Source organism: Papio anubis, chromosome 20 (genome assembly GCF_008728515.1).
Source record: "Papio anubis isolate 15944 chromosome 20, Panubis1.0, whole genome shotgun sequence".
NCBI classification, from domain to species: domain Eukaryota; kingdom Metazoa; phylum Chordata; class Mammalia; order Primates; family Cercopithecidae; genus Papio; species Papio anubis.
This window is the reverse complement of record NC_044995.1, coordinates 30,990,238-31,003,915: the sequence shown is the minus strand read 5'-3', so window position 1 is coordinate 31,003,915 and position 13,678 is coordinate 30,990,238. Positions and strand designations below refer to the sequence as shown.

The window sequence follows — 13,678 nt, the reverse complement described above, 5'->3', positions numbered from 1 at the left end:
ATTTATTCATTTATTTTTTGGGACAGAGTCTCGCTCTGTCATCCAGGCTGGACTGCAATGGTGAGATCTCGGCTCACTGCAACCTCTGCGTCCCAGGTTCAAGCAATTCTCTGCCTCGGCCTCCCGAGTAGCTGGGATTACAGGCACCTGCCAACACACGCGGCTAATTTTTGTATTTTTAGTAGAGACAGGGTTTTACCATCTTGGCCAGGCTGGTCTTGAACTCCTGACCTTGTGATCCACCCTCCTCAGCCTCCCAAAGTGTTGGGATTACAGGCATGAGCCAGCATGCCCAGCCACTTATTTTATCTTATTTTTTGAGAGAGAGTCTCGCTCTGTCACCCAGGGTGGAACGCAGTGGCATGATATTGGCTCACTGCAACCTCCGTCTCTTGGGTTCAAGCGATTCTCCTGCCTCAGCCTCCTAAGTAGCTGGGATTACAGGCACCCGCCACCATGGCCAATTAATTTTTGTATTTTTAGTAGAAACCGTGTTTTCCCATGTTGGTCAGGCTTGTCTGAAACTCTTGACCTCAGGTAATCCACTTGCCTCGGCCTCCCAAAGTGCTGGGATTACAGGCATGAGCCACCACACTCCACCTAGTGTATCTGTTTAGACAGAATAAAACAAGATATCTATTCATAAGTAACAAATATAGATTAATAGAAAACTCAAACACAAATATAACTAATGCTATATCATTTAGAATAGCCCATTCTAATTATTTCATTTCTAATTTGCTAAAATTCAAATAAACTTTTTTCATAATTTTACAGTGTATCTTAATGTCAGAGGCATTTAAACCAGAGTGACTCTATTTTGAATAGTGGCTGAGTAAATCGAGGTTGAGACCTACAGGGCTGCATTCCCCGGAAGTTAGGCATTCTTGGTCACAGGCTGAGATAGAAGGTCAGCACAAGATACACGGCACTTAGCAATTTGTCACAATCTTCTCTGTTAGCAAGGTGCAGGCAGAAAAGAAGAGTCACATATTTAGGTCATGTGTCATAGGCGGTCATAGCAGAGATAAGTCATTTGTGGGAACGGTCAAGAAAGGAGCTCCCTAGCCGCTAGGTGTTGAGCCCAGCTATACATCACAATACCCAAAATATGTGAGGCCCAGGAAAAAAAGACAGTCACGTCACCTAGGTGCTGGGTCCAGTAATATGTCACAGTCACCTTTTTCGGCAGGTTCCAGTCAAAAAACGAGTCACAACACCTAAGTGATGAACAAACAGATAGGTCATAATACCCTTCTGAACAGAGCCTATGCAGGAAACTCATATTACTTATGTGCTGGGTCCAGTGTTAGGATCACAATTCCCCCCTTTTACAGGATTCAGGAAGCAAAAAAGAGTAACATCACTTAAGTGATAAACAAAACGTATGTCATAATTGCCCTATTAGCAGGGCCTATGCAGGAGAATCACATTACCTAGGTGTTGGACCAGCCATATTTCAATAGACACAATGTATGCAGGGCCCAAGGAGGAGAGGAGAGTCACAACCACCAAGGTGCTGGGTCCAGTGATATGTCACAATCACCCTTCTTGGCAGGTTCCAGTGAAAAGACAAGAGTCATAACACCTAAGTGATGAACAAAAAGATATGTCATAATACCCTTCTGAACAGAACCCATGAGTTAGAGTCATATTACCTGGGTCTTAGACCCCGTCATATATCACAATATACAATGTATGCAAAGCCCAGGAAAAAAAAAAAAGTCACATCTCAGGCAGAGCCCAAGCAGTAGAAGACAGTCACATCACCTAGGTTCACAGATTCTGAAATATCACAGTACCCTCTGAGAAAAGAGCCCTGGCAAAAAAGGTCACATCATCTAGGTGAGAGGCCCAGAGATATGTCACAGTGTCCCCTGTGAGTAGTGTTGGGAACAAGTCCCCCAAATCTGGTCATAAAAAGGCCCCAAACTGGCCATAAACAAAAGCTCTGCAGCACTGTGACATGTTAGTGATGGCTATGACGCCAATGCTGGAAGGTTGTTGGTTTACCGGAATGAAGGCAAAGAACACCTGGCCCACCCAGGGCAGAAAACAGCTTACCGCGTTCTTAAACCACAAACAATAGCATGAGGGATCTGTGCCTTAAGGACATGCTCCTGCTGCAGATAACTAGCCAGACCCATCCCTTTATTTCGGCCCATCCCTTTGTTTCCCGTAAGGAATACTTTTAGTTAATCTATAATCTATAGAAACAACGCTTATCACTGGCTTGCTGTCACTAAATAAATCTCTGGGTAAATCTCCGTTTGAGGCTCTCATCTCTGAAGGCTGTGAGACCCCTGATTTCCCACTCCACACGCTATATTTCTGTGTGGTGTCTTTAATTCCTCTAGCGCCGCTGGGTTGGGTCTTCACGACTGAGCTGGTCTCGGGAGAGTAGGACTCCGAAGAAAGAGAAAGATCACATAACCTAAGAGCTGGTTCCACCTACATATCACAACCAACCAGTGGGCAGGGCCAAAGCATGAGAAGAGTCGCATCACATAGGTGCTAGGCCAAGTGATATGTCACAATCCCCACTGTGGACAGGTCCCAGGGAGAAGAAGAATGGGACCAAGAGATATGTCACTAACCCCTGTAGACAGGGACTAGGCAGAACAATCACATAGCCTGTGGGCTGATCCCAGGGATAAGTCACTCTCTTTTATGGGAGCATGACCATGGCAGGAAAGAAGAGTCACATTATCTAGGTGCTGGGCCCTGTGATATGTCGCAATCTCTCCTATAGGCAAAATCCAAGTAAGAGAGTCACATCACATAGATGATGGATTCACAAATATGGCACTATCCTTGTTGGGCAAAAGGTGTTGACTCTTGAGCAGGGTTCAGGCAGAAGAATCACATCACCTTGGTTCTGAGCCCAACAATATGTCACAATGTCTGATGAAAAAATGCCAAGGCAAAAATGTAACATCACCTTAATGTTCAGCCCAGCAGTATGTCACAATGTACACTGTAAGCAGAACACATGTAGAAGAATTATATCAGCTAGGCACTGGGCTCAGTGATAACTAACAATCCTTTCTATGAGCAGGGACCTGGGAGAAAGAGTCACATTAACTGGATGATGAATACACAGATAGATCATAAGGCTTCCTGTAGGCAGGACTCAGCAAGGACAGTTACATAACCTGGATGTTGCAAATGGCGATATGTCACAATGGCCCATAAAGGCAGGTTACAGGTAAGAGAGTTACGTAACCAGGGTGTGGGGCCCAGTGATATGTCACAATGCCCCATGTGGGCAGTGCCGAGGCAAAAGTACAGCGTCACACCACCTAGTGTTGGGTCCAGCAATGTATCACAACCTGATTTGTGGACTAGGTACCAGGCAGAGAAGTCAAATCACTTAGGTGCTGGGCAGAGGTGTATGTTACAGTCACAGTTGCAGGAAAACGTGGGGATAAAATGAGCAATCCTGCCGGGTGCGGTGGCTCACGCTTGTAATCCCAGCACTTTGGGAGACTGAGGCAGGTAGATCACATGAGGTCAGGAGTTTGAGACCAGCCTGGCCAATATGGTGAAACCCCATCTCTACTAAAAATACAAAAAATTAGCCGGGTACTGTGGTGGGCACCTGTAATTCCAGCTACTCAGGAGGCTGAGGTAGGAGAATCGCCTGAACCCAGGAGGCGGAGGTTGTAGTGAGCCGAAATTGCGCCATTGCACTCCAGCCTGAGCAACAAGATTCAAACTCCGTCTCAAAAAGAAAAAAAAATATTAACAATTCCACACGTGTCCCATTTCTAGGTATTAGAGTCAACACCTTTTGTATGTTGAGTCTGAGTACACAAGTGACAATCTCAATGGTGGACTGGATACCTGCATGAGAGCCTCAATCTTTGCAGGGGACTGTGTCCCCTTCATGGACTCACAGCCTCACGGATATGCTGAATCCTGGCCTGACAGTCACCAGCCCACATGTGGACCGAATCCATGTGTGAGAGTCCATTTTCCAACTTTTGGCTATCTCTGGGTGTGAGATTCAGAACTTCAACAGTGAGCTGTGTTCATATGAAAAGATGACAATCTTTACTGTTGGCTGACTGTGTGTATGAGTATCACAATGTCACCTGTGTGCTGGGCCCTGTTACAAAACTGTTGCCATCTGAGGCCTTTACACAATATGCATGATAGTCACAATTTGCTCTGAGAATTCTGTTCTAGTATGAACTGATAATCGTACCTATGGACCTAAGCCCATGTGTTAGAGTCAACATCTCCAATTGGCGAGGTCCAGAGAGGACAGTCCTCACCTGCCTATGAGCTTTGTTTTGAAATGAGTCACCACCTTGACTGTGGTCGCATGATCACATATGACAGTCACAATTTTTATTGTGGACTACATCGATGTGTGAAATTCAGGATCTTTCCAGCGGGCTCTGTCCATCTGTGAGGGTGACAATGCCAACATTTGGTAGGTTGTTCGTATGGGAAACACAGTCTCACCTGTGTGCTTGACCCTGTGACGACACTCTCTGTACCATCCAAAGACTTTATACAAACTCTGAAAGAATGGTTATCCTTTACGATGTCCTCACCTAGAGAAGACCCAATAATTTACCTGTTTCTCTAGGTTTAGCTACAAGTGCCAGTATCTCCCCTACTGGCTGATTTGTGGTACGAGTGTCATCATCACAACTGTGAGCTAGGCTAAAGTGTAAGTCACAATCCAACCTGTGAGTAGAAAGCAAATGAGAGAATAACATCACCTGGGTGCTGGGTCAGGAATATATCACAATTTTTCCAGGCATATCGCTTGGTTGCCTGGACAGGGTTCTGTTACCCTAAAATTCCCTCCTGAAAGCAAGGCACAGACATCAGAGTCACATCACTTGGGTAGTGGGTCCAGCTATGTCTCTCTGCAGGCAAGGCTGGGCACAAAATATATACCATCTGGTTGCTGAACCCAGAGACATGTCACGATGCTCTGTATGGGCATGGTGCAGATGGAAGAGAGTCACGCCTCCAAAGTAATGGATGCACAGATATGTAACAAAGGCCTCCTGTGGGCAGGGCCCAGACAAGAGCCTTTCACCCATTTGGTTTGACCCGGCAATATGTCATAATACCCAAAATACAATAGGCCCAGGTAAAAAAAGAAAGTAATATCACCTAGTTGCTGGGTCCAGTGATATGTCACAATCCCCTCTTTTTACAGGGTTCAGGTAGAAAAGGAGAGTCATATCACTCAGGTGACAAAGAGATATGTCAGAATTCCCCTATTAGAAGGCCGCGTGGAGAGGAGAGTCAAATCACCTAGGTGTCGGACCTAGCCATACTTCAATATACAGAATGTACACAGGGTCCAAGCAGTAGAGGAGAGTCACATAACCTTGTTGCTAGGTCAAAAAATATGGCACAGGCTGGGCGTGGTGGCTGATGCCTATAATGCCAGCATTTTGGGAGGCCAAGGTAGGCAGATAACTTGAGATTAGGAGTTCAAGAACAGTCTAGCCGACATGGTGAAACCTCGTCTTTACTAAAAATGAAAAAAAAAAAAAAAAATTTAGCCAGGCATGGTGGTACATGCCTGTAATCTCAGCTATTCATGAGGCCGAGGCAGGAGAATCACTTGAACCTGGGAGGCAGAGTTTGCAGTGAGCCGAAATCACGCCACTGTACTCCAGCCTGGGCAACAGAGTGAGACTCCATCTAAAAAAAAAAAAAAAAACCTGTGGACAGGTCTCAGAGACAAAAAGAGTCATATCATCTAGTTTATGGTCCCAGGGACATGTCACAATGTCCCCTGTGGACAGAGATTAGGCAGAAAAATTATGTCACCTGCATGCTGGGCCTAGGGATAAGTCACTCTCCCTTCTGTGGCCAGGGCCCAGGCAGGAGAGAAGAGTAACATCACCAGATGCTTGGCCCAGACAATGTCTCCTAGAGAAAAGCTCATGTCAGCCAGGTGCAGTGGCTCATGCCTGTAATCCCAGGGCTTTGGGAGGCCAAGGCAAATGGATCACCTGAAGTCAGGAGTTTGAGACCAGCCTGGCCAACATGGTGAAACCCTGTCTTTACTAAAAATTCAAAAATTAGCTGAGCATGATGGTGGGCACCTGTAGTCCCAGATACTCGGGTGGCTAAGGCAGGAGAATCACTTGAACCCGGGAAGCAGGGGTTGCAGTAAGCCGAGATCACGCCACTACACTCCAGCCTGAGTGATAGAGTGAGACTCCATCTAAAAAAAAAAAAAAAATTCACTTCAGCTGTGTGCTGGGAAACAGTTAAGTCACAATCTTCCCTGAGAACAGGCACCAGGCAGGAGAGTCATGTTACTGGGTGCTCGACCCAGAAATTTTACAATCCCCTCCTGAAAGCAGGGCACAGGCAGAAGAGTAAGATCACCTGGTTGCTGGGCCCAGCAACATGTCATCATATTTCCTGTGGGCAAAATGCTGGCAGAAGTAGAGGGTTTCAAATCCTGGGTGATGGATACAGAAACACATCACAAGGACCCCTGTGGGAAGGGCTCAGGAAGGAGCCATCTAACCTTTAGGTGTTTGTTCTGGTGATATGTCACTATATCTAAAATATGCAGGTTTCAGGCAAATAAAGAGTCATATCACCTAGGTGCTGGGTCCAGTGATCTGTGGCAATCTTTTCTTTTGGCAGGGCTCAAGCAGAAGAGTCATATCACCTAGATAACGAGTAAAAAGATGTGTTATTTTTGTGGGAGAGCCCATGCAGGACAGTCACATTGCCTCAATGTTGGATTCAGAGATATGTTGTAATACAAAATGTATATGAGTACCAGGCAGGAGAGGAGAGTAAAGTACCTTGGTGCTGGATACAGAGATATATGACAATTTCTTTTTTTTTTTTTTTTTTTTGGGACGGAGTTTCGCTCTTGTTGCCCAGGCTGGAGTGCAATGGAGCAATCTTGGCTCACTGCAACCTCCGCCTCCCAGATTCAAGTGATTCTCCTGCCTCAGCCTCCTGAGTAGCTGGGATTACAGGCATGAACCATCACGCCTGGCTAATTTTGTACTTTTTAGTAGAGACGGGGTTTTGCCATGTTGAGGCTGGTCTCGAACTCCTGACCTCAGGTGATCCCCCCGCCGCGGCCTCCCAAAGCGCTGGGATTACAGGCATGAGCCACCAAGCCCGGCCTACAATTTCTTCTTAAGCACACCCCAAGCAGTAGAGAGAGCCACATCACCTAAGTTCTTGGTCCAGTAATATTTCACAATACCCCCTGAGGGGAGGGCCTCGGTAAAAATGTCATATTAGCTAGGTGAGAGGCCTAGATATGTCACAATGCCCCCTGTGGGTAGGGATTATAAACAAGAAAGTCACATCACGTAGGTGTGAGGCTCAGCTTTATGTTCCAATCACCCCAGTGGGAAGGGACCAGGCATGAGAGAACAGCCACATCACATACGAGCTACGTCAAGCAATATATCACAATTCTCACTGAGGATAAACTCTGGAAGAGGAGATTCATATCATCTAGCTGATGGACCCAAACATATAGCACAGTGACTCCTGTGTGCAGGGAACAGGCAGAATAATTACATCACTGGTGTGCTTGGCTCAGGCAGAAGAGGAAGGTCACATCACGTAGGTAAAATAGGGCATTTACCTGAGCTTTGTCCATTGCAATGGGTCAAGAAATATGTCACAATGATCCCTGTGGTCAGGGTTCAGGTATCTCAATGCCTTCTAAGGACATAGCCAAAGAAGAGAAGTCACATCACCTTAGTGTTAGGCACAGCAGTATGTCACAATCTCCTTTGTGCGCAGAACCTAGAAAAAAGAAGAGTCACATCAGCTAGGAGCTGGGACCAGCAATATGTCACAATTACCCCTGTGAGTAGAGAACAGGCAGCAAAAGAAAGTTACATTCCCTATGCCAGGGGACCATGGCTCACGCCTATAATCTGAGCACTTTGGGAGGCCAAGGTGGGCAGATCACCTGAGTTCAAGACCAGCCTGGCCAACACGGTGAAACCCCATCTCTATTAAAAGGCAAAAATTAGCTGGGCATGATCATATGTCATAGTCTTACCTGTGGATAGAGAGTGAGCAGGAGTATTACATCGTCTGCATCATCTGGGTGCTGGGCCAGGGCTATGTCACAATCTTCCCTGAGAATAGGGCCCAGGCAGAAGAATTATCACCTGGGTGCTTGGTCAGAGATATGTTACAATTTCCTCCTGAAAGCGGGGGACAGGCAGTAGAGTCCCATCACCTGGTTGCTGGGCCCAGTGATATGTCACAATGCTCCCTGTGAGCAAAGCTCAGGCAGGAGAAACACATCACCTGATTTCTGGGCCAAAAGATACATCACGATCTCCCCTATGAGTAAAGCCTTGGTATAAAAGGAGAGTCAGCCAGGCGCGGTGGCTCACGCCTGTAATCCCAGCACTTTGGGAGGCCGAGATGGGTGGATCACAAGGTCGGGTGATGAGACCATCCTGGTTAACACGGTGAAACCCCGTCTCTACTAAAAATACAAAAAATTAGCCAGGTGTGGTGGCGGGCGCCTGTAGTCCCAGCTACTCGGGAGGCTGAGGCAGGAGAATGGCGTGAACCCGGGAGGCGGAGCTTGCAGTGAGTCGAGATCGTGCCACCGCACTCCAGCCTGGGTGAAAAGCAGACACCCGGTTCAAAAAAAAAAAAAAAAAAGTCACATCAAATAGTTGACACTCCCAAAGATATGTCACAATGCTCTGTTGTCAGTGTCCACACAGAACCTCTCGTCACCTTGTTGGTGGGCCGAGCAATATGTCACAGTGCCTTTAAGGTCTGGGCCAAGGCAAAACAGTAATGTCACATTGGTGTTGAGCCCCACAATATGTCCCAATCTCCCTTGAAAGCAGAACTTATGATGAACAGAAGAGTCACACTTGCTTGGTACTGGGCCAAGTGATACGTCACAATTCCTCCTGTGAGCAGAATGAGGCAAAAGAAGAGAGTCACATCACCTGGGTAATGGGTGGAAACAAATATCCACAACGTTCCGTGTTGGCAGAACCTACGCAGTAGAGTTACATTACCAGGGTGTTGGACCCAGCAATATGTCACAATGGGGTGAGGGCACAGGCATGAGAGTCATATAACCTGGATGTAGGCCCAGAGATATGTCACCATGCCCCCGTGGGCAGTGCCAAGGCAGGAGAGGAGACTCACATCAACTAAGTGCGAGGTCCAGTGAGATGTCACGATGTCCTCTGGGAGCAGCACCAACACAGGAGAGTCACAGCCCCTCAGTTCTGGGTTCAGCAATATATCACTATCCCCCCTGTGGGCTGGTCCTAGGCAAGACAGTCAGATCACTCAGGTGCCCGGCATAGAAAAATGTCACAATTGGGCCAGGCGCAGTGGCTCACGCCTATAATCACAGCACTTCGGGAGGCAGAGGTGGGCGGATCACCTGAGGTCAGGAGTTCCAGACCAGCCTGACCAACATGGAGAAATCCTGTCTCTACTAAAAATACAAAATTAGCCTTGCGTGGTGGTGCATGCCTGTAATCCCTGCTACTCGGGAGGCTGAGGCAGAAGAATCGCTTGAACCCGGAAGGGGGAGGTTGCAGTGAGCTAAGATTGTGCCATTGCACTCCAGTCTGGGTGATGAGTGAAACTCCGTCTCAAAAAAAAAAAAAAAAAAGTGAAAAATGTCACAATTAAATCTGCAGGAAGGTCCAGGGATGACATTAACAATCCCACACATGTCCCAGTGTTAACTTCCTATATGTTGTGTCTAAGAACAGGGGTTACAATCTCAACGGTGGACTGAATTTGTGCAAGACAGCCTCAACTCCTCCTGCATGCCACGTTTAACAGTGAAGTCACAGCCTCAGAGGTGTGCTGAATCTTGCTCTGAATGTCACCAACCCACCTGTGGACTGAATCCACACGAGAGTCAAGTTTCCAGTCTTTGACTGCCTATAGTTGTGAGATTCAGAACCCCAAAAGTGGGCTGTGTTCATGTGGGGAAATGATGATGTATATACTGTTGGGTGCGTGTGCATACAACTGTCGCAATCTCCCCTGTGTGCTGGGCCTTGTTAATACACTCTCTATACTACCTAAGGGCTTTATGTAGTATGAATGCGGGTCACAATTCACTGACCCCTTCATGTTTATATGCACCCATGACCATACCTGTGGCCCTAAGCCCAGGTGTGAGAGTCAACATTTCTCCATTTGGCTGGGTCCAAATAGTAGAGTCCTCATCTGCCTGTGATTTGAGTTTAGAAATGTGTCACCATCCCAACTGTGGCTGGATGCTCACATATGACAGACACAATTCCAACTGTGGACTGTTTGCATGTGAGATTCAAGACCTCAGCAGCAGGCTCTTTCCATGTGTGAGGGTGATAATACTAATGGTTGGTGAGGTGTGCGTGTGAGAAACAATCTCGCCTGTGTGCTGTGCCCTGTGATGACACACTCTAACACTTGAGGGCATTATACCACAGGTGAGGGTGTGGCAATCTTTTACAACCTTCATACAGAGAAGACCCAGGATGTCACTCATTTTTCTCAGCTATGAAAGACAGTATTTCTTCCTCTTTTTTTTTTGAGATAGAGTTTCACTCTTGTTGCCCAGGCTGGAGTGCAATGGTGTGATCTCCACTCACCTCAACCTCCGCCTCCCGAGTTCAAGTGATTCTCCTGCCTCAGCCTCCCGAGTAGCTGGAATTACAGGCATGCACCACCAGGCCTGGCTAATTTTTTTTTGTATTTTTAGTAGAGACGGTATTTCTCCATGTTGGTCAGGCTGGTCTCAAACTCCTGACCCCAGGTGATTCGCCCGCCTCAGCCTCCAAAAGTGATGGGATTATAGTCCCCACTGTGCCTGGCCAGTATTTCTTCTAACAGCTGACTTGAGGCATGAGAGTCATCATCACACTTGCAAGCTGACATGAGAGTCATCATCACACTTGTAAGCTGACCACAGCATGTCTCAATTGTACTTATAGGAAGGGAGCTAGCAGGGGAGTCACATCACCTGGATTTCAGCCAAGGATCTCACAATCTTCTCTGAGGAAGGACGCCAAGCAGGAGTGTCACCTCACCTGGGTGCTCAGCCAGGGATATGTTACAATTCTGTCCTGAAAGCACAGCACAAGGAACAGTCACATCACCTGGGTGCTGAGCTCAGCACTATGTTACAATGCTCCCTGTGGTCAAGACAGAAGCAGAAGAGCCATATCACCTGGTGTCTCGTTTCAAGGATATGTCACAATCATTCCTGTGCAGGGCAGGGTGCAGGCAAAAAATAAATGTCACATATTCTAGGTCATGGATGCAGATACATGTCACAAGGTACCTATGGGCAGAGTCAAGATAGGAGCAAGCAATCCCATCGGCAGTGGGCCTAGTGATATTTTACAATACCCAAAACATGAGAGGCCCAGGCCAAACAAGACAGTCACATCACCTAGGTGCTGGGTTCAGTGATTTGCCACAATCTTCCACTTGTTGGCAGGGCCAGGCAGAAGAGAATTATATCACCTAGATGATGAGTGAAAATATATGTTGTAATACCTCTGTGGGCAGGGGCCACACAGGAGATTCACATCGCCAAGGTGTCAGGACCAGCCACATGTCACAATATGTGCAAGAGGAACCAGGCAGGAGAGAAGAGTCACATTACCTAGGTTCTGGTCGCAGCAATATATTGCAACTTCTTGGGAAAAGCCCAGGAAGTAGAGGAAAGTCACATCACCTGGGCACTAGGCCCAGTGATGTCTCAACGCCCTCTGTGAAAAGCACTAAGGCAAGAGAACAGACTCACATCACCTAAGTGCTGGGTCCAGCAATACGGCACAATCCCGTCTGTACGCTGGACCCAGGCAGAAGAGTCAAATCACTGAGGTGCTGGGCAGAGGTGTATGTCACAGTCACCCCTGCATGAAGGTCAAAGCATGAGATTAATAGTTCCACACATTTTCTAGTTCTAGGTATGAGATCTAACACTTCCTGTATGTTGAGTCTAAGTAAATGAGTCGCAATCTCAATGATGGTCTGGATCCATGTATGAGAACCTCAATCCCTCCTGCAAACTGTGTTCCCTTAGTGGAGTCACAGACTCACAGGTGTGCCAAATCTTGGTCTGAAAGATGCCAACCCCCGCATGGACCGAATTCACATATGAGATTCCATTTTCCAACATTTGACTGCCTCTGGGTGTGACATTCAGAACCTCGATTGTGAGCTGTGTTTATGTGGAAGGATGAAATATTTACTGTCGGCAGGTCATACATATGAGTGTCACAACCTCACCTGTGTGCTGAGTTCTGTTAGGACATCCGCTGTGCCTTTTGACAACTTTATACAGTGTGTGAGACAGTGGTGATTCTCTGTGACTTTCATACAAAGAGGAGACCCAAGATATTACTCATTTTCCTAACTCTGGCTGTGAGAGACAGTGTATCTGCTATTGGTTGTTTCAAGGTATGAAAGTGATCATAGAGGCCGGGCGTGGTGACTCACGTCTGTAATCCCTGCATTTTGGGAGGCCGAGGCGGGTGGATCACCTGAGGTCGGGAGTTCGAGACCAGCCTGCCCAACATGAAGAAACCCCTTCTCTACTAAAAATACAAAATTAGCCGGGCGTGGTGGTGCATGCCTGTAATCCCAGCTACTCAGGAGGCTGAGACAGGAGAATCGCTTGAACCCAGGAGGTGGAAGTTGTGGTGAGCCAAGATCGTGCCATTGCACTCCAGCCTGGGCAACAAGAGCGAAACTCCATCTCAAAAAAAGAAAGTGATCATTGCACCTGTAAGCTGGGCCAAGATAGGCATCACAATCCCAGCAGTGAATAGGGATGGACCAGTAGACTCACATCACCTGAGTTCTGGGGCAGTGATATGTCACAATCTTCTCTGAGGGCAGGGACCAGGCAGCAGTGTCACATCACCTTGGTGCTCAATTAGGAATATGCTACAATCCCCTCCTGAAAGCAGAATACAGTCAGAAGAGTCACATCACCTGAGTGCTGAGACCAGGGATATGTTACAATGTTCTCTGTGGGTGAGGACCGGGCAAAAAAAAAACAAATCCCCTGATTGCTGAGACCAGTGATCACTCTGGTGCTGGGCTAAGTCATATAACATAATCACACCAGCAGTAATGTTCAGACATGAGATTATGCATCCGGACTGGAAAGAATCAACACATCAAAAACATGACCAGACCGTGCATGCTGGCTCACACCTGTAATCTCGGCACTTTGGGAGGCCACGGAGGATACCTGGAACCCAGGAGTTCAAGACTATCCAGGGACAACATGGTGAGACAATGTCTCTATTAAAAAATAATAATTAAAGTTAAAAAAGAAATATATATCCAAAGCATGGACAACATAGCAAGATCACATCTCTACTAAAAAGATGATAGAGGCTGGGTGCCAGTGGCTCATGCCTGTAATCCCAGTACTTTGGGAGGCCGAGGCAGGCGGATCACGAGGTCAAGAGATCGAGTCCATCCTGGCCAACATTGTGAAACCCCATCTCTACTAAAAACACAAAAATTAGCTGGGTGTGGTGGTGTGCTCCTGTAGTCCCAGCTACTCGGGAGGCTGAGGCACGAGAATCACTTGAACCTAGGAGGCAGAGGTTGCAGTAAGCTGAGATCATGCCACTGCACTCCAGCCTCGGTGACAGTGTGAGACTCTGTCTCAAAAAAAAAAAAAGAT

At 47.1% G+C, this 13,678-nt stretch overlaps 2 protein-coding genes across 5 annotated transcripts in view; one reads left to right on the top strand and one right to left on the bottom strand.

Annotated features, from left to right (window-relative positions):
• Positions 1-7,678, bottom strand: part of LOC101014871 (zinc finger protein 429) — an 89,403-nt gene extending 81,725 nt beyond the window's left edge. For 2 of the 4 annotated variants that reach the window (XM_031660337.1, XM_031660339.1), the window contains exons 1-3: positions 7,613-7,678; positions 6,521-6,667; positions 1,437-1,588 (exon numbers count right to left, since the gene is read on the bottom strand). The gene's annotated coding sequence lies outside the window, so the exon portion shown is untranslated. Of the gene's footprint in view, positions 1-1,436; positions 2,127-6,520; positions 6,668-7,612 lie in introns of those variants that run through there. The other 2 variants (XM_031660338.1, XM_017952826.3) reach the window with 2 other exon arrangements.
• Positions 1-13,678, top strand: part of LOC101014153 (zinc finger protein 708) — a 702,618-nt gene that overhangs the window by 444,750 nt on the left and 244,190 nt on the right. The gene's annotated exons all lie outside the window — the stretch shown is intronic.